Source organism: Pan troglodytes, chromosome 14, assembly GCF_028858775.2.
Source record: "Pan troglodytes isolate AG18354 chromosome 14, NHGRI_mPanTro3-v2.0_pri, whole genome shotgun sequence".
NCBI lineage: Eukaryota > Metazoa > Chordata > Mammalia > Primates > Hominidae > Pan > Pan troglodytes.
The window spans coordinates 35,196,283-35,217,682 of record NC_072412.2 but is presented as its reverse complement, the minus strand read 5'-3'; the positions used below and the strand labels follow the sequence as shown (position 1 = coordinate 35,217,682).

The 21,400-nt window shown below is 39.4% G+C and overlaps 1 protein-coding gene across 3 annotated transcripts in view; it reads left to right on the top strand.

The window, feature by feature from the left end:
* The window catches only part of DCLK1 (doublecortin like kinase 1), a 352,247-nt gene that overhangs the window by 23,159 nt on the left and 307,688 nt on the right, over positions 1-21,400 (top strand). The gene's annotated exons all lie outside the window — the stretch shown is intronic.

The window sequence follows — 21,400 nt, the reverse complement described above, 5'->3', positions numbered from 1 at the left end:
GCACTGAAGCTTCAGCAAATGGTTGCCCCGACCTTCCTCCTCTTCCTTGCAACTTTCAGGGTGACTGCTCACCAGGTCATCAGTCCTTTTGCTGGCATGGCTGGCAGTTCAAGGAAGCACTTACCATGCCTTAATTTCAGTGATACATTTTTTTAAAAAATCTGGGCCTTGGTTAAAGACCTCCAAAGAAGAAAAAGGGACATTTTCTAGCTAACAGTTAAAATCATGTCCCCTGAACCCATGTCCAAGGGGAGGATTTGCAGGATCTTAGAGTCTGAGAGTCTCTTCCTCTTGCCCAAGTCCAAGCTCTGGATGTTGGAACTTTGCTGTGGGTTATTCACTTAACCTGCCAAGCAGTTACTCCCAGAGGCCATTTGGAGTATAACTATTTATTAAGTGATTAAAATGAGACTAAAAGTTACCAGATTTGCTACAAAGATACCCTTGCATATCTCCTGACTCCTTTTATGGAAAAGCAAATCTGGCTTTCTTGAGCTGCTAAATCTGTGGTTCTTGAATCCTTCCTTAGAAACATAGAACAGCTAGTGCCTAAGTAGGTGATTTATACTATAAAGAACATAGATAGGGCACTTCCCAATGATCCCCTTCCCACTGAAATACAGCAATGACAAACTAGATTGCTCTTTAAGTAGAAAATAAATGCACATCCCTATCTTATCTACTTTTCAACATCAAAGATCTGTACAACATTGCAGCATGCTTTAGTGAAGAGAAAAAAACCCCAGAGATGTTATATTTTTATCTTATAGACATTTCACATAGGCCATGTACTTTATAAAATCTACCACTGCTAGTGAGTCGAGATCACGCCACTGCACTCCAGCCTGGGCAACAGAGTGAGACCCCATCTCAAAAAAAAAAAAAAAATCTACCACTGCTAGCATGCTAGAGTGAGCAAACAATTTATTGTTTTCCCAATATGGAAAACATTAGGAATTACTCAGCTGAAGTATGGGGTAGCCATAAACTGATTTCGATGGTAAACCATGAGAAAGCATCATAACTGCCATTTTGAGGACATCCCAGTAGCTGTTGATAAATTAATCCATCATTACATCTTCTCTGTATCTTTTGATCATGAATCCTCATTGCCTGTTATAAACATAAAGCCCAAAAGATGCTTGTAAATGAGTCAATAATTGCCGCCATTTATTTTAGGTGTTTAATATAGGAGTTTACTTGATTACAGGAAATGGTAATGATGATTAATAGGAATCTATGAATCAGATATCACAAAATGGTCTTTATTTTCTTCTTTTTGGCCTTTAATATCTAATTCTAATCTGAAGTAAAAATAATTTGGTCGACTCTTGGGTTTAGAGTGCTTAAGATATGTCTTCCTCTTACAAGTTAAAAAAGTGGTACAAATTATTATTGCATCTGACCTTGGCTATAGGAGTTGATAAGCATAGAAAATGTGGAAACTAGAGGTTTCCAGACAAAATGTAAGAAATTTAGAATCTGGTAGGATTTATTTGGAATGGAAAAGGAGGTTTTCTGTAGCTATTAGCAGCAGTGGTATTTTTCCTTTTTTATTAGTAGAACTTTTCTGTGACAGTTCTAATTAACTTCTGCAAGCATATTAAAACCCTTCATTCTTGGTATAAAGAATGTGTACTATTGATTTGCTACACTACCTATGTAGCAAAAGGGAATGTAATACTTTTTAGTTTTGTTTGCAATTGGAGTAAAAAAAAGTTGATACAAGTAATTTAGCTTACACTTTAAAATGTCAAATTAAAATTCTCTACAAAAGCTCAGAGCACATGTTAAACCATCCTCATGATTTATTAGAGCTATGAATTGATGGAAATAGATGATTTCAAAGAAAAAGAAGTTTAAGAATCATAATGACACTTCACTTACAGAATTAAAGTGTTCAGAATAGAATGTACTATTTTAGGTCACATATCCTTGGTCAATATTTAGGACTCATGAGCTACACCTGTCCTTATGTAGATGTTAGTGCCTCCAAATTGGGAAGATTTAAGTCCTTTTTTTTTTCACTTTGAGCTCCTCTGAGGATGTGATCAATTATGGGTACCTGCAGTGATGTATATTTTAAGGCTTAGATTCATTTTAGCAAAAGTTAGTTTTCTGTAAATTGCATTCTAGCTCGCTGTAAAATGAATTCTAAGTTCTCTTAGTGTTCCACTGCTGTACTGAAGATAGGTTTTCTAAAGCCCTTCCATAGTGTGCTGAGAGCATTTGGGGGACGTTTACAAGTCTACTGGCTTTGTGATTGCCTTCTGGTGGTGAGTTCTCTTGCTTCTATGACAGCTGGAGCCCTGACCTGGCCTGTGAGCCTTTTCTGTCTGGCAGGAGCATGTTGGGATGATAGAAAGAACTTGGACTTTAAAGTCAGCTGGTCAGTCAGTTATACCTGCAACAAACAAACAAAAAAATTCAGCTGAGCCTGGACTGAGATTTCAGTCTGGAAAATCTAGCTTGTGGTTTTTCATCCAAGCCTGGAAAATTAAGTTAGCCTACCCAACTTACTGATTAGTTAAGTTTAAAATTTCTGTATATTGAATTTACTTATAATGAGGAAATTTGCTTATGTATGCTATAAATTAAGCATAGATATACATGATAACATGACAGAGAGGAAAAACATTAGTTCCATAGAATTATAGATGAGTTCAAATCTGTCCTCTACTCTGGGCACAGTGAAATTTATCCTCCTATTGGAAATAGTTCACACCCTGATAATCCTCAGTTTCATCATCTGTATATTGTGAATAATAATAATGATAATAATGCCTGCTCTATAAGTTGTCATGAGGACTAAATGAAACAATTCACATGGCAAATTTAGCACTGTGATTGGTACCCAATTGTTGGTAGTTGTTATAATGGAAAAGCTGACACTTAACAACTTTTTTTGGAAAAAAATCATATTTTAATGTGCCAAAGGGACTCACTATTTTAAATTATCCTATTATAATGACTAATCATATTTTCCTTTGTAAATGTGGCTTTTCACATGGAAATGCTTCATGATATAATAAAAAGAGCATGGAATTCGAAATGAGACACTTAACTAATACAAAGTCAAATCCTGACTTGAATACTCATTAGTGGTGTGACCTCTGGCAAATCAGTTCAACTCTCTGAATCTCAATTTCCTCTTCTTTAAGATGGCATAATAATGCATACCTCATAATATTGGGGTGATAATTAATTGACAAAATATGTATATAAAGGCCTTGGCTTGAAACATGGTAGGTCCTCTAAAAATATCAGTCCTTCTCCCTTCTGTTCTCATATTCCAGGCTTTCTTAAAAATGTAAGACGCTTGTAGTTGTATAATACCATGAATGTAGAATTGGTCATTTTGCATAGTTTCCATTGCAACTGATCTGCTGTACCTGAACTACTAACAACTGTATTTTTATCATCCCATTTATTGTCAGTCAGTTGTGAATGCGATGCAGATATTTTATTCACTTTCTTCTTCAATGGTACAGGTCATTCCTTAAAGGCATCTTTCTATTGGCAATCCATCCCACCGAGAAAGTAATATTATTATTAGTATCATTTGTTGAATACCTTCTCTGTGCCTGGCATTGGACTCGTTGCTATATATATTTATATTGATGATTACATTGATAATTGAAGGTAATCTCACTGAACCCCAGCTCTGCAAAGCAAGAACCTACTCATTTCTCAAGATTCAGATCAAAGGTGGCCTTGTCTATGAAATATTTCCTATCTTCCCCATATAAAATTGACAACTCACTCTCTTGGAGCCTGTTCACTGTACATTGTATGTAGCCATGCACATCTTCATTATGCTGGTCTATTGTAATGCCTGTCTCCTCCTTTCGATTTTATAGGATGAGGCTAAGAAAGGTGTTCTATTGGCCTTTGAGTCTCCAGAGCTTGACCTGGTAAATGACTGAATGACTAAGTAGCTGGATGATTGACCAGTTTGCTGTGGTCTATCCACTTGGCATTAGCATATGGCTCCAGTATTCAGCAAGGTCCTTACGGGTCATGGCCATATAGGAGCTGCCTTGGTCACCCTGGGCTGTGGTCATGTGTAGCTGTAAATGATGATGGTGCCCTCTGCAGCGTGGCCACACACTACATTACCATGCACACCGCACCATGATGGTTGTTTCTAGCTAGGGCTTCTTCATGAAAGACTCTAGTATAGAAAAGAAAAAGAACGCATCTGCCAATTTTAGATCATTTTCGCTATTGAAAGCACTTTCATTTTGTGGGGGAACAATAGATATTCTGTTAGAAACATCTCGCCGTCTGAGTCAGGAGAATTGCTGTAAACCTTCCTGACATTGCCTTAGCCATGCAGTGAATAAAGAGAAGAACTGATCAATATGTCCCATGGATTTAAAAATTGGTGGTGGGCCAATAGGAGATGCACATGAAAAGCATCTGGCCTAATTATTGCAGAGACACAAACCTGCAGTATTCAAGGGTGTTTGTGGTGGCAGAGTATAATATGTTGCACCAGATTTTCCTGATTAGCTTTTAAATCCTTGAAACTAAATTAAATGAAAGAAGTCTGTTTCAGAAATTAAATGGAACTTTAAAAATCCAATTTTAAATAGGAACTATGTTGTAAACAACATGCCTTAGAAACAAAAGGACAGATGGGAGATTTATTTTTTAATTGGTCTTGTCCTTTGTAAGATTAATATATAATCAATGTAAAGAATTTTGAAGGAAATGGGAAAATATTAAGATAAGTTAAAATTACCCACAGTCGCATTGAGAAGATGGCCCTTGCTCATATTTCGGTCTTTTTTCCTTTGTCTTTGTTTTTTTTTTGAGACAGGCGTCTTGTTCTGTCTCCCAGGTTGGAGTACAGTGGTGCAATCTCAGCTCAGTACAACCTCTCCACCTCCCAGGCTCAAGTGATTTCTCCTGTCTCAGCCTCCCAAGTAGCTGGGATTACAGGCACGTGCCACCACACCCAGCTAATTTTTGTATTTTTAGTACAGACAAGGTTTCACCATGTTGGCCAGGCTGGTCTCAAACTCCTGACCTCAAGTGATCTGCCAGCTTCAGCCTCCCAAAGTGCTGGGATTACAGGCGTGAGCCACTGCGCCTGGCCCTGTCTTTTTCTTTAAAAACAAACAGACAAACAACAGCAACAACAACAACAACAAAACCCCACAGATCCCACTCTGTGTGCAGTTTGGCTCCTTGCTGGCACCTTCACATGAGTCTGCACATTTATGTGGGAAACGTATCAAGCCATTCCCTCTCTAACTTTGTTATTTCATTGTCCAGGGTCAGATCCCCTGAAGCCAAGTTTCCCAGTGTGCTTTCCTCTCTTGTGACTTGTCTGTAGAGCCTCTTTTGTCTGTCTTCTGACTTACAGCTGATAGTAATCATGTTCCAAAGTCCGATCGAGAAGCAAACAGCATGTAAAGTAGCAATTCTTGAGGTGCTGTTCAGTGTAATCAGTTATTGGAGGTTAAAATTATCTCAGACTCCATCTGCTCTGTCTAGAATCCTCTTAGAAAAAAGTCACATTTTTCAAAACGTGTCTGATTCCATAAGTCCAGTCTTGTTTTGTACATGCCAGGTAACAGGCTTTTTAGGTCAATGGGAGCACAGTCACCATGATCTTTAATGAGTTCCTCCCTGAGGGAAAAACACAAGGTAGTTCTCTTTCTGTGGATAATCACTTCTGCTTTGCCTTAGAACTGTTTGTACACCTGTGTGAGACCAAAATATCTGGGAGAAAGAAGATAGTGCTTTGTTGATTTCTGTATTCACGACTACCCTCATTAGATGCTTACAATTTGTGAAATGACATTTCTTAGTTTTAACTTTTGGCTCATCCTTTAACAAGTAGATTACAGGGCTAGGAGTGCCCCTACAAGAGATCTTTCTATTCCCTTTTTCTCTACTTGGAAGACCATAAACCAAAGTTGCCTTGGCAGATAGGAACATAAAATTGATTTTTTTATTAAAAAAAAAATCTTCCAGGAAGAAAATAACTCAAGGTAAGCACTAGCTTAAAAAAAAAAAAGATTAGACATTTTCCTTCTGATGCCTTTTCAGAGTGACAGTCTGGGAGCTAGAAACTGCTTACACAACAGAAATAAGTTGTAAAGAGTCGTGCTGTGTGCACAGGTGTATGCTTCATCAGTGTTCTTAAAAACCTCACTATCGGCCAGGTGCGGTGGCTCATGCCTGTAATCCCAGAATTTTGGGAGGCTGAGGCAGGCAGATCACTTGAGATCAGGAGTTCGAGACCAGCCTGGCCAACACGGTGAAACCCCATCTCTAAGAAAACACAAAAATTAGCTAGGTGTGGTGGTGGGTGCCTGTAATACCAGCCACTCAGGAGGCTGAGGCAGAAGAATCACTTGAAACTTGAAGGCGGAGGTTGCAGTGAGGCTAGATGGTGCCATTGCACTCCAGCCCAGCCTGGGCGACAGAGTGAGACTCTGTCTCAAAAGAAAAAAAAAATTAAATAAATAAAAACCTCAGTACCAAGAGTGGTCCCGAGACAGCAGCAGCAAGGCCACCAGGGAGCAGGCAGAGATGCAGACCCTCAGGCTCCACACAGACCTACTGAGTCAGAATGTGATTTCAACAAGATTCTCAGGCTGTGTTTATTCACATTTAAGTTTCAGAAGTGCTGCTCAGGAGACTGAAGAGTATGAATGGAACATCAGAATTCAAAGCCCTAAAGATGGCGAACCCTGGCTGTTGTTGCGTGGTAGATGCATTAAACATTAGTTTTAGCTGATTTCGCAGTTTTATTAGCATCCTCTCAATGCCAATGTTGACATCAGATGGCAAGATATGATTGCCAGCAGCAATTTTCTGGAAAGCAGCCAGTGCATTAGTGTGAAATGTGTTCTCACTGCAATCTAGCCTCAGTGGGCTGCCTCATGTGGAGGGTGAATGGCTTCCTGTATGGAGAATAAACGTAGGTTAAAGAGTCAGGAAGGCTGAACAAACACTGTGGAAACACGGATCCCGAGGAAGAGATTAATGCCACAAAGTGCATATGCATGCTGTTAGAAGTTGTCTGTATCTCCCCTCAATACGCTGCACAAACTGAATATGATCCCTGTGCTGCTTCCGGGTGTCTTCTCTGGGAATGAATGGAAGTCATTAACTGGTCCTGAGAACCGATTTTAGATCTTCAACTATTATCAGATGGAGTCCCTACACATGAGACAATTCCCAACATGGACGATGCCCGGAAAGATGTGGGCTGTTTTTAAGGTGTGCAGGAATGGAGGGGTAACTTTTGAAAATAATTTCCAGCTATAATAATTTTCTAGACATGCCCAAGGATTTAGTGGCCAACAGTCTTATATACTGCAGACTTGACTATGGAAAACAACAATGGATGGGATAAGCTGGTGTGAAGGAACCACCTAGTGATCAGAATTAGAGTGATTTTCTTATAACACAGCCTGGGAGGTTAAGAGACTAAGGGGGTGTCGCCTATTTAATTCAGCTGGCAGCTGGCAGGGGCTGCCCATCACTTAGGGCAGACAGGGCTTTGCAAAAAGCCATACAATGCCCAGCGACCCCATTAACAGGGCCTTTTTTGAATGGGAAGGTCAATTCCATTTCTGAGGTTATAGCTCTAAATTAGGGAAAAAATAATAAGCCCTAGAAATAAGTGGGGTCTGTATACAAAGAACCAGTAAAAGGTTCGTTTCTGTCGTTGGTTGATACAGTGGCCCTGGGAAGAGTTAAATTACTGACATATTTCTCAGGCCATTTCTGGAATTGGTCTCCTGTGAAAGGAATAGCGCAGGCTTATTCTATTTTGTTTCCTGGTAACATCATCATTTTTGTTTGTTTGTTTGTTTGAGACAAGATCTCACTCTGTCACCCAGACTAGAGTACAGTGCTGTGACCTTGGCTCACTGCAGCCTCCACCTCCTGGGCCCAAGCAATTCTCTGACCACAGCCTCCCAAGTAGCTGGGACTGCAGGTGTGCACCACCATGCCTAGCTAATTTTGTGTGTGTGTGGTTTTTTTTTTTTTTTTTTTTTTTTTTTGTAGAGACAGGGTTTTGCCCTGTTGTCCAGGCTGGCCTCGAACACCTGGACTCAAGCAATCCTCCTGCCTCGGCCTCCCAAAGTGCTGGGATTACAGGTATGAGCCACCATGCCTGGCCAATCGTTTTCTTATATAGCAAAAATTGCTTTTCTCTTTATTTACATTGTGTGTCAAATTGGTAGACTTAGCTACTGTGTATTGAGAAAAAAACACATCCATTGATTAAATCCTTGCTGCATTTGGCAACAGTTTATAGGAAAAAGGAGAATTTCTGAAGATCATGCTGTGATGCCTCTGGGATACGTTCAGTTGGAGAAAATCTAATCTCATATATTATTGTATTGTACAGAGTGCCAATTATTGACAGTGACCATAAAAAACAAAGACCTGTTACAAAGCCTGTTAGGTGAACAGACTATTCACGGAGTTGTCTTTGGTTTTGCCAAATTGGATCAAGAGTTTCACCTGGGTTTTATTAAGATGATTGTGCTTTAGCTTTTTAACATAAATGTCTTTTAATGTTTAAAATGTGCAAGTCCTTGTAGACTTGTTAGATCCGGAAACATCGATTCAGCATGGATTCTGTGCCAGGCATTGGGAATACCTTAGTTTTCTTTCAGTGGGCAGTGGAAGACTTGGGAGAACTCCTCACAACAGAATCCTAAGGGAAGGGTCCTTTCAGACTCACTGCGAGTTTCATTACTAGAGAAACTTGCATTTTCACATTTGTATGTTCATGGGAGTAGGAGATGATTGATACAGTTAATCTTATTTGAGGATGTCCTTGTACTGTTTGAAAATGTGACTGCCGAAACACTGTAACATTGCCTTCGTACTTTAAATAACTGAAAGATGTGTTTTATTTTATAGTTGAATTAATAACACTTCTAGCACATTAAGAATCCAAATAATGCTGGGCACGGTGGCTCATGCCTGTAATCCCAGCACTTTGGGAGGCCGAGGCAGGCTGATTGCCTGAGGTCAGGAGTTTGAGACCAGCCTGGCCAACCTGGTGAAACCCCGTCTCTACTAAAAATACAAAAATGAGCCAGGTGTGGTGGCACGCACCTGTAATACCAGCTACTCAGGAGGCTGAGGCAGGAGAATCGCTTGAACCCAGGAGGCGGAGGTTGCAGTGAGCTTTGATCGCGCCATTGCACTCCAGCCTGGGCAACAAGAGCGAAACTCTGTCTCAAAAAAAAAAAAAAATCCAAATAATATTAAAAGCCTACTTTTGTGTACCAGCATGCTAATAAACAGATTTCCATTAAAATTAGTCCCTGTACTCTAAGCTTGTGGCATATTTTAGAAGCCCTTAAAATAAATACTAAATGTCCTAGCCCTCAGTTTTATGAGCCTGCACTTTCCCATTAAGGTGTATTGGGAATCAGGTGTGTAAAGTTCCCATTCATTTTCTACCATCAGTTAACGTGAGAGGGAAGTTACTTTCAAAACTTTACAAGATTATCAAAATGCACGAGAACTTGACTTTGGAGATGTTTACACCCACATACCTACATTTTGGGGCACAAGAGAACTAGAGGAAGAACCAGAGGAAATGTGGATCTATTTTGAGGATTGGCAACTGTGTTTTCTAGGTCTTAAAATTACTTTTTTTTTGAAGACAAAAATGAAGCTTTATGCTATGTATTAAATAATTGCAAATCTCTCTCTCTCAGTGCTTCTCTCACCTGGAAGGACCAATGTGAATGACCCCACTGTAAATGGATTCTGTTCATGTGCCTTTTCGTTTGTCCTATTTGCCTTATAATTTGGTTTGACATCAGCTGAAGAAAGTGTGTCAGATCAGTTCTGGGATAGTGCACCAGCTCTGTGCCAGAAAATAAGTGATAACACCTTGTGTAATGAATCAAAAGTTGGAAGACATTTTCTGTTACAACAGCTGGAAACATTTTCTCCAGTTTACGTGAAGATTGCTGAGTAATTGGCATTCCAGGAAGGTAAAGGACTGGATCTGTCCCTGGGGGTGAGGCTTTGTAGAAAAGAATAAAATCATCTTGTATGTTGAACCCAGCCCAGGGATAATATCAATAAATGTAGAATAGCAGCTAGTGTTTCTTGAATGTTTACCATATGCCAGGCACTAACTAAAATTTCTATTTTTTACCCCATTAACAGTATTATGGGAGTAGATACTATTGTTATCTCCATTTCACAGATGCAGAATCAGGGGGAAAGTAACTGGCCCAAGTGATTAGTACCTGGTCAAGGCAGACTGACATTCTTAACCACAGTGTCATATCTGACATTATATAGTGTTTTCCAAATACTTTAAGTATATAAAATTCATGTGCATCTTTTTTTTTTTTTTTTTTGGTAAGAATGCTCACAATTTATTGCTGAGCTTTATTGGTGTGCCTGCTGGAGTTTAAAAATACTTTTCTTCTGAAATTATCAAATTCCTGTGATCTGTCAGTCTTTAAACACATTGAGATTAATATACTACCCTGTTAAAAGGGTTAGACTGGGTTGCCAAAAGACAGTAAATGTTGAGAAAGCTACTGAAATGTCTTCTTTCAATTTCTTCTAAGTGTTTCTTGCTATTTTGGTTCCTATTTGGATTGTTAATGATTATGAAAATAATCCATTTAGAGTAATTTTAAAAACTTAAGAATCTTACTTTAGATTATTATAAAAATTTATATTCCCAATAGTGGAAAAAGAACATTTTTAATGTAACTAACACATCACAGAGATATACAGTACAACTATTTTATAGAGTGTGAATATCACAAAATTTAAAAACATGTCAACTTTAAAATAAAAAATGATTACAGCTTTATTAAGCTATAATTTTCATACTACAAAAAGCACCCATTTTAAGTATATTATTTAATGATTTTAATAAATGCAGAGTCATGCAACCATCACCACATTCCAGTGTTAGACACTTTGACCGAGAAAGTTCCTTCATCCGCATTTGCAGTCAATCTGGGCTCCCACCCCTAGCCCAGCAGCCACTGATCTGCTTATTAGTCACATCAGGTTTAAATGTTGACCTCATTTTTCTATCTGCTTTTATAGAAAAGTCTCCTTTCTACCTTCTAAGTCATTTGTGTAGTTATGGATTCACTAAGTTCATCGCCTTTAACCTGTAACTGTAGCCTCCATCCTCTCCAGCTCGGTTTGACTAGCTCTGGGTTTTATTGAGGTTTTATAAGTAACTTATTACAGAGGTTATGTAGCCAGTTTCAGCACCGTGAGCCACTTATTATCTTTGCACTCTTTGCACATACGGCATTTCTGAGCTCACTCCAGACTTAGGTATCCAGGAGAAGAAACCTTTCATGTTCATGGCAGGATGGAATAATTCTTGTCTTCTAAGCCCTAGGGATGCTTCCTTGGGGTCTATTCTTCTCTCCTACCTTCTTGGGGCCCCATTTGGTGACATTTGCTTTGTTACAGTCCAAAATACCATTTATAAGCCGATTAGGTTTCACATGATATTAACATATTTCAAGCTGTGTATATCTTTTTGCATTTCATAGTTAAAATATGGCTTCCATGTGCTTTGTCTGTTCCTTGGATGAGATCCAATTATTTCATAATCTCTGTCATTCCCTCTTCATGGTGAGTTTCCCACTTGTCCTTTCATCACTTTGCTATTCAAGATCTTTGAGGACTTTTAAAAAATTACTTATTTCTTTCTTCTCAAGGAAAGAGACTTAATTGTGCATTTTAATATTCTGCCGTACAGTAAAGCTGCACCTGGGGGATTATGTTCACTGAACCATCATTGAAAATGCCTTTGTACTTCAGTGTTAAGATGCTGCTGGCTTTTGGATTCCAGAAAAGGTTGTGTATTCAGTGTATACTTATCTTCTTTTTCTTGTTCAAGGCCATCTCTAAACCAAAAACAAGGACCGGTCTCCCCTGTGAAGCCTCTTACAAGATGGGAAAGAAAAGCTGGTCTCTGGCTGAAATTCAAAGGCCTTGGGCTTATATCTAGGCATAGTTCTGAGGTTAGTGAGGAACTGAGATTGCTTCCCAGATTTTTCTCCCTTTCTGACCTCCTTCTTGGTAATCTGTCTCTCCAAAGAACCAAAGGGGTTTTGGTGGTGGTTAGCTACATTAAAGAAAATTACATACAAAAAACCCTTTCAAAACCAATGGAACTGGTTTATAGTTTTTAACCGTCTCTTTTGGGGGCTTTATTATGTAGGTCTTATTATTAAATTGAAATTAAATAAAATAGTGATTGTTTGTTTATTATATGGTTTATTGTAATTTCCTTTAGCTAAAGCTGACAACAGAAAATAATATCAATGAAATGGAAAAATTCTTTTAATTCCAGGAATTTAAGACAAAATCCTCTATCTTTAACTTAGTTTTTCTTATTTTATCTACAACAATGGCTCTTAAATTTTGGGGCTTGCATTCCCCTTTGAGAATCTTATGACTGCTATGGCCATATCCTCAAGAAAGTTATGCTTCTCAGATGAGGTAGCATTTAATTTTTCTATGTTTCTCAGCAGTGTTCAGTCTTTGACTCTCATATTTTGGGGGAAGGGGTGGTGGAATTTATATGTCCATGATATTTACTTATCCGGTGACATAAATCAAGTCTTGTTTTAGATCATCTTTAATTTTCTTGCATTAAGTAGTGGTTTTTTGGAAACATTTGGGAGTTTGAGCCCAGAAAGATATGAGAGAGCCGGGCACAGTGGCTCACACCTGGACTCCCAGCACTTTGGGAGGTTGAGGCGGGTGGATTGCCTGAGCTCAGGAGTTCGAGACCAGCCTGACCACAACAGTGAAACCCGTCTCTACTAAAAATGCAAAATATTAGCTGGATGTGGTGACACATGCCTATAGTCCCAGCTACTCAGGAGGCTGAGACATGAGAATCCCTTGAACCTGGGAAGCAGAAGTTGCAGTGAGCCAAGATCACATCACGGCACTCTAGCCTGGGCAACAGAGTGAGATTCTGTCTCAAAAAAAAAAAAAACAAAAAAACAGAGAGAGAGAGATACCAGAGGATACATTCTGCCACCTGCGTTCATTCATGACTGATTATCAAAAGAAATTTCTGGTTCTTGACAAAACATTTCCTGTTCATAGAGAAATTGTTCAGTTCAACTGGGCATGGGTTTGCTTTCTGTCACTTGCTGGAAATTCTTTACTGGAACAAAAAGTCTAGTGCTTGTGCATAAGGGAAGACATAGACATGTGGTCCTTCCTCACACCTGCTTCCTCACTCCTGCTTCCTTTTTGCTCCTCATTTTTCTGTTCCATCTTAACTTTTCCCCATCACTTGAGCCTTTAGTAAATGTGAGATAATTTCACTTTTCTTCTCATGTGATTATTTCACTTACAGGAAATCATATTCCTGGCCCGAAATTGTTTCTTCTTTCACAGCAGATGCTCTCCAGGGCTCTTCACCATTTTGTCCTGAGCAATACATTTTCAAAATGTAAAGTGCTTCCCGGCTGATAGCTCTGGAGCCACTAGGGGGTTTAGGAATGTGGTGCAGTAACGACGTTTGTCTTAATACCCTTTAAAAACTGTAAGTAAAGTATAATTATTGCTTAGAAACTTTTTCCTTAAAAAGGAATTGATTTTACAGCCACAGGGTGTATAGCAACTACCCATGACTGGCAGTTAGTGGGGATCAGGTAAGAGTCCGCATTTCTGAGTTGGTTTAATAATGCAACAGAGCGCCAACAGCTGATAGCTCCTGGTTTTGACCATTAAATTGCTTTAAATTGGTTTTATTCTAACTATCTGTTGTTAATTTTGTATTCATAACCATTGGTTAAATATAGGAGGTGAACAAGGAGCAGAATATAAATGACGATAATGCCAGCTTTTATAAAGCATGTTAAGGTGTTTCTAGCATTTAAGAAAATAATAATAAAAAGAAAATACAATTATAATTGAATCCAATGTAGCTTTTATTTACTGAGATTAAAACTCTCTGACTGTGACTAAACAAGATGATTGGTGGAGGGGTGCAAAATTTATATCAGGTCAACAAAGGCAGATTTAAAAAAAATGCTATAACATTTTAATTTGTCTACATTTTAATATAGACTTGACTCTAATGCCAAATAAGGTCTAGTCATTAAAAAAATTTTTGGCTGAGTGCCTGTAGTGCCATCTACTAAGGAGGAGGAGGCAGGAGGATCACTGGAGTCCAGGAGTTTGATACCATACTGGACAATATAGTGAGACCCCGTCTCAAAATAATAATAATAATTTTTTGTGCTTAAATCATATATTTGCCATATAAATTAAAATTACCTGAAAATATGTAACACAGCTTGATTGGGAAGAACAAACTTTGTCTTTATATTCCACAAATACTATCTAAGCTCTATTAATGTATTTCTACTTTTAAATATTTTATTTTAAATAACTATCACTAAAAAATGTCAAAATTATTCTAAAATTCCTTAGGGTATTTGAGAGGCTAAATAGTTCTACGAAGGAATTCCTGAAAGAAAAAAAAAGGACTGGAAACATAGGGACATGGATTGTAGTCAGGTGATTGAATGATAATGTGCTGGCAATGACTTTGGGAATATCGAGGTCCTCAGGGGTCTCTAGCATGGTACTTTGCTTTGACCAGGTGCTTGGTAAATGTTTGTTCATTAAAGGAATTTATGTATATAATATATGGTACTTTAATCACACGGTGCTGTTTTCATTTAAAAACATGGAAGTCATGGTCTACTATATGGAAACTTAAGTAGGTGATTTGTAGCCACCATGGGAGCCCTTGGCTGGGAGATTCACTGTAGCAAATATCCTTTCACAGATCCAAGACCTAGTAGTACTGAATGAAGTGATGGTTTTACCCACATGATGACTTCTGTCAATCAAAATGAAAAATATACCCACTTTCTTATTCCTACCGACTTCTTAAATAATTTGCCAATCTGTTGCAAATATGGTACACTGCCAATTTTCAAAGTTAGCTATGTGAGCAGTCCTTCCTCCAATTATAGGACCAGTTACATAATGAAGGTTTGATGTAGAAGTAAGGATTTCAAGAACAGTCTTATGCTTGGCATAGAAGTAAGGATTTCAAGCTGCAGTCTGTTAATAGTTTTGAAGTATTGTTATTGTTTTTGTGTCTTATTCGGGAAGGCCTAATTATCAATGATGTTAACAATACTTTCCTCTCCAAAGCCATTTTTTTCTTTTTTTTTGACTTGTCTTATTTTCAAGCTTCTAAAATTCAGTTTATACCTATTTTGTGCAGCCTGGGCTCTTGCCTAACATGCAAAGGATATTTAGACGGTAGAATTCGTAGAATTTAGTAACTGATTGGATATGGGAAGGAACAGGAAGACGTGAAGAAAAGGAAAAGGAAAGAAAACGCCTCTCGGATAAGAGACATGCCTTGGGCAGCAGGGTAGACAGTAGTTATATTAAAAGTTAAATAATATAATAAGCATAACAACTGCTAACAGCTATTCAGCTATTTGCCATTGTGCTACGAACTGTGTTAAGCACTTCATATGCATGATAAAATTTAATCCTCACACCAACTCTAGAAGGTAAGTACTATTTTTTTCTCTTTTACAGATGAGGAAACTGAGATTTAGAAGGGTTATATAATATGTGTGATATCACACAGCTATAAAAAAAAAACCTCAAGAGCCAGAACTCTTAGACATTAGTTGTCTTACGGTCAGAAAAATAAAGCAGATTTGGAGTTGTATATGGTCAACAGTATCACAGCTGCTAAGTAATGAAATAAAATAAGGACTGTCTGACAACAGTATCACGTGCTGCTAAGTAATTAAATAAAATAATTCATTTAATAAAATACTATAAGGTATTGGCAAGTAGAAAAGATGATGAGAGGACATTCTAGGCAAAATAAACAACATAGAACATTGCCCTGGGCCAGGAAAGCAAGACAATTTGTCCAGAATGATGACAGCTGTATTGGATTTGGGGAGGGGTTGTGCTCAGGGCATAGGAACTAGGAACACAGATACATGTGAAAAAGTAGTTAGAAAATGATGCCAGTAGTGGGGGAAATGGATAGCTATCGTTGGGAGTGGGAGGGAGGACCCAGATGAACAAGACACACAGCAGCCTTCTTACTGTCAACTTCAAGTGCTTTATCATATGACACATATCACGCTAGGAATGGTGGCTATTTTCTTTATTTACCTTGACTCATATATCACATATATTTATACCTCTGGGGTGTCATGACTGAAATAAATTTTCTGGACTAACTTTATAAATGTATAGAGAAGCAGACAGAAGAAAGAAGCAACTTCTCTGAAGTTTGGGTTATTTTCCATTTTGATGGCCAAATGTAGATTAAAAGTTGAAAGTCATTCATCACATAACAAGCCCTTACGTGCCAAGTATTGAGGATTTGAAGATGGGTGAGTTATGGTCCCTGCCCTGAGACACTCAGAGTACAGCCCAGAAGATGAGCATTTTTTTAAATTTATTTTTTTAAAAATTTTTTTATTTTACTTTAAGTTCTGGGATACATGTGCAGAACGTGCAGGTTTGTTGCATAGTATACATGTGCCATCATGGTTTGCTGCACCTATCAACCTGTCATCTAGGTTTTAAGCCCCGCATGACTAAAACACCAAAAGCAATTGCAACAAAAGCCAGAATTGACAAATGGGATCTAATGAAACTAAAGAGCTTCTGCATAGCAAAAGAAACTAGCATCAGAGTGAACCCGCAACCAACGGAATGGGAGAAAATTTTTACAATCTACCCATCTGACAAAGGTCTAATATCCAGAATCTACAAGGAACTTAAACAAATTTACAGGAAAAGAACAACCCCATCAAAAAGCGGGTGAAGGACATGAACAGACACTTCTCAAAAGAAGACGTTTATGCAGCCAGCATTTTAACCAGTGGTTTATAATGGCATGGGCTATGTGCCCAAGGAGATTCTACTGAGCCATGTGACAACAGTGCAGGAGAGGGACTGGCTGTTGCATGGGGTGGAGTGGGGTAGGGTGGGGGCTGGGACACAAGACCAAGCTCATGATCATGAGATCCTCATTGTGCTCCCCTGCTGTTTCTCTGAGCTTTCACTGACCTCACGAGAGCATTCGCCCCCGTATCCGGTGAGTCATTCAGTGGCTCCTCCGATCTGCCTAGAAATGTTTTGGGAATCCAGTTACCCTTCTCCACGCATGTGTTCAAGCTCTCACAGTGGGCCTGGACCCTTGCAGAAGTTCCTTAGCTGATCTCTTTGCTTCCTGTCTCTTTCCTCTCCTACCTACGTTCTGTGCTACCTCCAGAGAGCTCTTTCTAAGAACAGAGCTTTTGTCCCAGCGTGGTGTGTAAAATCATTGGAGATATTGGCCTCTTCTCCCTTTCCAGCCTCACTTCTTGCCATTTTCCCCTGTACACCCTAAGTCCCAGTTCTCCAAACAGCTCATTGCTTCTAATACTAAGTATCTGTGGCATCCCATTCTCTCTGCCTGGATGCCCTCCAGCTGGTCTTTTCAGTGACTCCTCTAAGAAGAAGGGCTCCTCTGGGGTATTTTGAAAATACGCCTGTGAATAGAGGATGTGCGTCCTTATCGGACTATAGGCCCTACATTTCCTGCTCTGCGAATTTTCATCCAGAAAGATCTGAATGTCCAGACCCAAAGAAAACTATTTTTCTTTTTGTCTTTATACTTTGCCAGAACAATAAATGTCAAATAACTTTCCTTACCACATCGATAAGCCTACAACTGTTATGTCACCCCACTCTTAAGCAAGGCTTGCTTTATAATATATTGGAGGGCATGTCGTAGTTTATGAAGGCAAAGTGCATTAAATTTTTTAAATAGTGCTAGGTTATTAACCTAATGCTTATTCCCACAATGCATGTGGCACACTTGGGGACCATAGGAATTGCAAACGCACATCTGGATTACTAAGATTTGTTAATCCCCTCCAATTGATGTGAAATAATGATTAGTCACCAGGAGAGTAAAAAGCTTTGGTTCCCTCATGCTGCCAAATGGAGATCAAAGTGCCATCAACACTTCGCACTAGCTATTGTTGGAGCCACTCTTGTACCAAAGGAAACAAGATTTTGTCTTGTTTTGTATTTGAAATATTGGAGGAAAAAAATCAAATTAGGGCTAGATGTTATTGGTGTGAGGCAAGATTCAGTGACTCAGAAACATAAAAGGAAGTTGGAGAAAGTAAATGACCAGAACTGCCTGTTGTATATTTCTTGGTGCAAAGAAAAAAGAAGATGCTTTTGCCAGAGAATGGAGGTGGAAAGAAGAGAGTGATGGGAAACTTTAAATAAATGGGAACACTTTGCAATGGACAACCCGGAGTTCCTGTTCGAGGGTGGTCCTGCAGAGAAGTGTCATGAGAGAGTGGAATAGTTGAGTGCTGCACAGGAAAGAAACATGGGCTGAACTTGGAACCAAGGTTATGTTTCCAAAAATAGAGTTATATTAACTGCACAAAGCACATAGATTGAGGAAAGCCTGTGCTTCTGTTCAGGCCTAGCAGGCCAGCAGGTCTCTAGGCCATCTGGCCTGTTTCTCCTGGGTTGCCCAACGGTTTGTAATGTGAGGTTTTCTCATCAAGTAGAGGAGAGCTTACATATTTATTCGCAGATATGTGACATTGTACAGAGGAAGAATGATTCGAAGTGGGGCAGAAATCAGGCCCATTGAAGACGCTAGAAAAAAAATTAAAACCGCTTCCGAAGCATTTTAATGAGTCTGGCAAAAGCCATTTTGAACTAATTTCAGACTTTTCACCTCCAACTTGCATATAGAAATTGCACCAATGATGATAAGTAGATTGAGAGAATTTTTTTTAAAAAAAGATAGAATAAAATTTTGTTTCTTTTATTGGTTATTGGTATTTCATCTGTTTTTTAAAAAAGTATTCAGAAAAGTTTAGAATCCAGAGGATCATTGAAACAGAGATTAGTGGTGGGAAGGAGTGAAATGTCTGAAGAAATGGTTGTGCTACGAAGGTAGGCTAAGAATAGTGAGTGTTCTTGAGTTATTATGAGCTAAGACATAAATGGAAATGTGGTTGTCATGGGGACTATTTGCAGTAGAATAAAGTATTTTGGTTTGTCAAGAGAGATAGATCTTTTTCTAGCACTAATGTTAAGGTTCCACCCTCCCTGGAATCTCAAGGTACATCGGGAACCCCAGCACGTCTCGCAGACCCACTGGCTGGCACTGCCCCTCCACTGGTGTTCTGGGGCACGAGGCTGCCTGCTGTCCTGCAGGGCACATTTGCCATCTTACAACCTGCTTTCCCAGGATGTAGTTCTCTACCCTATGCCACTTCTTTCTCAGTACAGAAAAGAGCCTGTCCTTTCATTTCCCACAGCATAGCTGAGGCCAAATCATAACATTTAAGCTTTCCAGAAGGCTTTTACATAAAGGAAGAATAAGAGAACAGCCTTAAGACTGGACCCTACATGGGGCTGCTCCTGAAGTACAGAAGCCAGCTTCTTCTCTGGCACTGAAAGCGGGCAGCTCACCTGCTCACAATGGGAGTGCCCTTCTCATCCCTCCCTGGACTCAGCCCTCAGTGCCTCCTCTTCAGCTGCAGAGGGAGTTTTCCTCAAAGGATATGGTCTGCAGCACCAGCCACACCTCATCTGAAACACACTTTAATTATTATGTGGACAGTTCACTCCTCCTAGTCATCAACCCGCTATTCCAGAATCCAGCAGTCACTTAACCTTTGCGTAACCACTAGGACGTAAAGTATTTTCCCACTATACAGGAGAGATCGGTTTCCACAGGTGGATTTTAGTCTTCAATGATGAAGAAACAGGAAAACCACATGTAACTTGGCCATTTTCCCACATCATGGTTTCAAAAAATGTTGTTGTTTAGACCCAGCCAGAGCATCCTATGCTCATGGGCACTCTGGTGCTACCCAAGACTTCCTTAACATTTTTGGTAAAAACAAAGCCACAGGTTTTGTGCCTCTTGCCCTCTTCGTCTCTGACCACCTTCCCTGCCTTCCCCTTGTTTCCCAGGGGTCTTAGTCTTATCCTTGGCTTGGGAGAATAGTGTATCCACAGCAGGATAGGTGTTTCTAGTATTGAGAATCCAACTGACCTTTGCCCACCCCCAATCAAACCTGTCCCTTGTTAGAAGAGAGTGGAGAGGAGAGAGAAGCCTCCAGGAGTCTTCTTGGTGGGAAAAAGGTATGGATATCCTCAGAGCATTTCCTGCATGCCAGCAATCCACATGGTCTGTTTTCCAATCACATCTTTGCACGTCCAAACTGCCACTAGGCTGCAAATTTCTCACAGTCACAGGATGGGTCATTTCATGTTTCTGTGCTCCACAATGCTTGACTCTAAGAGATACTCAGAAATTGATTACCAAACGAATACCTAACACTATCTCCTAACTCTTTGTTAATTACAACATAAGCGAAAAGATCACAGACTCCTTTGCAAGGGTTTATTTTTCCTTTTAGCAATACCTGTGCTTGAAGATAAATGCCCTGTTTTGTTGTGTACTTTGCAGTCCACCTGTGTAGACATGTAAACAGTCTCTATCATGTAGAGTGTTTAAACAGCTGTCCAGGCACTTCTCAAAAGAAGACATTCATGCAGCTAGCAAACATGAAAAAAAGCTCATCATCACTGGTCATTAGAGAAATGCAGATCAAAACCACAATGAGATACCATCCCATGCCAGTTAGAATGGCGATCGATCATTAAAAAGTCAGGAAACAACAGATGCTGGAGAGGATGTGGAGAAATAGCTTTTACACTGTTAATGGGAGTGTAAATTACTTCAACCATTGTGGAAGACAGTGTGGCAATTCCTCAAGGGTCTAGAACCAGAAATACCATTTGACCCAGCAATCCCATTACTGGGTGTATACCCAAAGGATTATAAATCATTCTACTATAAAGATGCATGCACACGTATGTTTATTGCAGCACTATTCGCAATAGCAAAGACTTGGAACCAACCCAAATTCCCATCAATGATAGACTAGATAAAGAAAATGTGGCACATATACACCATGGAATACTGTGCAGCCATAAAAAAGAGTGAGTTCATGTCCTTTGCAGGGACATAGATGAAGCTGGAAACCATCATTCTCAGCAAACTAACACAAGAGCAGGAAACCAAACACCGCATGTTCTCACTCATAAGTGGGAGTTGAACAATGAGAATACATGGACACAGGGAGGGGAACATCACACACCAGGGCCTTTTAGGGGCGGGGGCAAGGGGAGGGAGAGCATTAGGACAAATACCTAATGCATGTGGGGCTTAAAACCTAGATGACGGGTTGATAGGTGCAGCAAACCACCATGGCACATGTATACCTATGTAACAAACTGGCACGTTCTGCACATGTATCCCAGAACTTAAAATATTAAAAAAAAA